Genomic DNA, 4,062 nt, shown 5'->3' with positions numbered 1-4,062 from the left:
TTACCAGGGAGGGGCAGGAGACTAGAAAATTAATTAATAGACAATAAGCATTTACTGAGATGGATAAAACAAGATGACATGGAATGAATGGATGATCAGATATTGTGTGTACTGTAATGATCTTAATGGAACGTCATGCTGGTGCTACATAACATCATGCTGTTCATGGAATCATCCATGAATGACTGACTTTAAAAAAAAAGCCTTGTAAACAGTCATTCAAATAATTTAAAAATACATTTTCACTAATGAGAGCAAAGTCTGTCAATTTATTTGTTGAGTCATAGTGCCACCTGTGGATACGCTACAAGAAATTGACAGAATCCATTACTTTAAAAAGTCTATGATCCATCTAATCTATGTATAAAATGTTTCCAAAAGCCATATATGTGGCATGTCTTTTGCTTATCTTTTGTCTGAAAGCCTCACGATAAAGCCATGGTCTTCTCAATCACTTGCTCTGCATCAGAGAGCTGGGTAGTGACTAAGGATGACAGAAGAAGAATTGATGCCTTTGAGCTGTGGTGCTGGAGAAGAGTATGGAACATACATTGACAGCCAGGAAAACAAACAGGTCTGTCCCGGAGAGAGTAAAACCATATTACTGCTTGGAGGTAAGAATTTTAAAGTTCTATCTTACATACTTTGGGCACATGGCCAAGAGGGACCAGTCATTGGAGAAGGACATCATGCTTGGAAGGGTGGAGGGACAGTGCAGGAGAGGAAGACTCTGGATAAGATGGATTGGCACCACGACTGAAGTAATGGGGGCAGGTGTATTGAAGACAATGAAACTAGCTCAGGCCAGGGCAGGGTTCAGAGCTATTGTGTATATATGGTTGCTATGAGTGGCAGGCAACTTGATGGCATATAACAACAACATTATATATGCAATACAAGTTTAGAAAGTGGCATAGTAACAATACAGCTGTGAACTCCAGCAAAACAATCCTAAAATGAATTATTTCGGTATGAATGATCTCCCAATGAAAAACCCCAAACTGCCACCACCACCAAAACCCTCAGGGCTTTTTCTTCTCAGCAATGAAATTATTCTTGCTGTTTAATGTTATGCGGCAAATAATTACATTTTAAAACTGCCTTTGAAAACAAGTACTTTCCATAGAGATTTACTATACAGCACAGCCACAAATCTTAGCTGTTTATTTGAAGATTTCTGTTTCTCATTAGGGAGCTCTGGTGGCCTAGTGGTTAGAAGCTGCACTGCCAACACAAAGGCATGCAGTTCAGATCCCCCCACTGCTCTATGGGAGAAAGACAGGCATTCTCCTGCTGTGTGATTTCTAGCCTCTGAAAACCTGCTGGAGGGTCAATTATGAGTTGGTTTCGACTCAACAGCACATAATAATGACAACATTTTTTTCATTTGTGTTAAAGATTGGGCTACTCAGGAAAAAAAAAATGTCTAATTACAAATGAACCCATCTGAGTTTGAGGTTATACCCAAAGAAAAGACAATCAATCTTTGTTTTTGAGAAATAGTACTCTTTTCTTAACATTTACTCATTGAAAGATAAAAACATTACCAGCAGAAAGATTGAAAGCATTAACAGTTAAAGATTAAAAACATTAACAGTAGTTTGTAATCTCTGACAATAAAAAGCAGAGAATTAATCTGTTTTGGAGAGGGTGAAAACAAGTTTCTTCCTGGAGGCTATGATTTTGAAGCTCCGTCTCATATACTTAAGGCACGTGGCCAGGAGAGGCTGGTCCTTGAAGAACAACATCATGCTCAGAAGGGTGGAGAGACAGCGCAGGAGAGGAAGACCCCGGATGAGACGGACTGACTCAGTGACTGGGGTAGTGGAGGTTAGTGTGTTGAAATTAGTGAGACTGGCTCAGGATGGAAGGATTCAGAGCTGCCGTACATAGGGTCACTAAGAGTCTCAAGCTACTCAACGGCACATAACAATTACAACAATGTTGCTTTTTGGTGGCGATGGACTTATTTCCATAAAGAGAATATTAACCTTAAAAACTAATTTTCAAGCAAGACTTGAGTAAGACTCTGGTGAGAGTGAGACCTTGGTGATGGGGGTGTAAAACTGTAGCATTGCTATGGAGACACTGGCAAGGTGTCATGAGATAAAAGCCACAGTGCTTGCTGGATAACTAAGGAGAAGCTGACTTATAACTGCTCTCAGGCAAACCTTACTAGATGATTGAGGAAACCAGAGGCTTTTTGAATTTGTGTTGCTGAACTGAAACCAGCGCCTGGACTAATTGAGGAATTGTGTTTTGGAATTGCTGGGTTAAAACCTGCATGTCCACTGAATGATAGTCTTTGCCTCTCCCACTCCTCTCCAACTTATTTTCCTAATAAGCTCTATTTTAAAAAACAAAAACAAAAATAAAACCTGGCCACCTGAATTTCTGCCTTCTGATAAATTTATTTATATTAGAAATTTCTTCGTGGAATTTTTCAGGTTGACTTCTGGGGAGCGATCTCAGCTTTTAACTGGCTGTGTAACTTTGAGTACTAATCAACCTGCTGAGGCCTCATTCTCTTCGTCAGTTGTTGTGAAACTTCGCAGCAATGGGAGAGAAGGGTCAAACAAGGCCAGGACATTGTCAGCCTTCAAGCAATGTTACCAGCTTTAGTTTCTTAGTGCAGCTGTAACAGAAACCAAGCAAACAGGTAACTTTAAAGAACAGAAGTTTGGTTTCCTCACAGCTCAGGGGGCTCAAAGGTTGAATTCCAGGTACCAACTCTAAGGGAAAGTTGCCTGTCTGTTTGTTGTCTGCAGGGAAAGTCCTTGTGTCTCTCAGTTCGATAGGCCCAGCTTTTTCTGTTCCTTAACTATATGGCATTCATCTTCCCCAGTTCATCTGAGTCTATATTCTTCCCTATAACTCAAAATGATGAGGTTTAGAACAAATTCTACAGTGTTATAGCCTCATTAACATAACAAAGAAAATCCTTACTTCCAAATGAGATTACCTTTTCAGGTTTAAGGGTCAAACGTATTCCAGTATACGTTTTAGGGGTACACAAATAAATCCATAAAACAATCACTATTTTTTTTAAAGGAACTCATTAGGTTAACTCTCAAAAGACCCTACCTATTTTTGCTGTCATTGACTTAATTTGAATCCACGATCAACACCCTTGGAAGCAGCAGTCAAGAAATCAAAAGAAGTGTTGCATTGGGAAAATCTGCTGTCATGGACTAAAATGCTAAAGAGCAATGATGTCAGTTTAAAGACTAAGGTGGGCTTTCCCTGGGAGCAACCTCCCACAATCTCCCAAAATGGTTCACTACTCGCTTGACCTAGAAAAATCCCACAAAATCATGCAAATCAAAAGTCTCAAATCTCCAGGTCCATTTTAAGAACACTCAGAAACTACCCAGGCCATCAAGGGTATGCATATCTGGAAAGCCACCAAGTATCTGAAAGATGTCACTTTGCAAAAGCATTGTGTGTTATTCTGACATAACAATGGTGGAGATGCTTAGGCCAAACAGTAGGGCTGTATACATGGTTGGTGGCCTAAAGACACTGCTGAGATTTTGCTGCATATGCTTAAAAACACAGAGAGTAACGCTGAACTGAAAGGTTTAGATGTCAATTTTCAGGTCATTGAGCACATCCAGGTGAACAAAGCTCCCAAGATGTAGCACTGCACGTACAGAGCTCATGGTCCGATTAACCCCTCCATGAGCTCCCCCTGCCTTATTGAGATGATCCTTACTGAAAAGGAAAAGATTGTTCCTAAACCGGAAGAAGAGGTTGCCCAGAAGAAACTGAAGAAGCAAAACCTTAAGGCTCAGGAATAAATGATTCTGCATCAAATAAAATGCAAATAACCTATATAAAAAAGACTAAGGTGAGCCTGATGCAAGCTACGGTATGTTTTTAGTTACTTCCTGTGCTTCGGAAAGGTAGGCAATGGATATGGAAGACTGAAGAAGAATCAACGGCTCTGGACTGTGGTGGTGGTGTAGAGAATTGAATTTCCCATGGATTGCGTCGGAGCAAACAAGCTTGTCTGGGAGGAAGAGCAACCAGGGTGCTCCTTAGAGGCAAGGATACTTTGGA

General features: G+C 40.4%; 1 pseudogene; it reads left to right on the top strand.

Moving 5' to 3' along the window:
* The first annotated feature begins 3,272 nt into the window (after positions 1-3,272).
* Positions 3,273-3,800, top strand: LOC102858373 (annotated as a pseudogene).
* Positions 3,801-4,062: the final 262 nt, after the last annotated feature.

Source organism: Elephantulus edwardii, unplaced genomic scaffold (genome assembly GCF_000299155.1).
Source record: "Elephantulus edwardii isolate Elephantulus edwardi_28Jun2011 unplaced genomic scaffold, EleEdw1.0 scaffold00117, whole genome shotgun sequence".
NCBI classification, from domain to species: Eukaryota; Metazoa; Chordata; class Mammalia; order Macroscelidea; family Macroscelididae; genus Elephantulus; species Elephantulus edwardii.
This window is presented reverse-complemented; position numbering and strand designations above follow the sequence as displayed.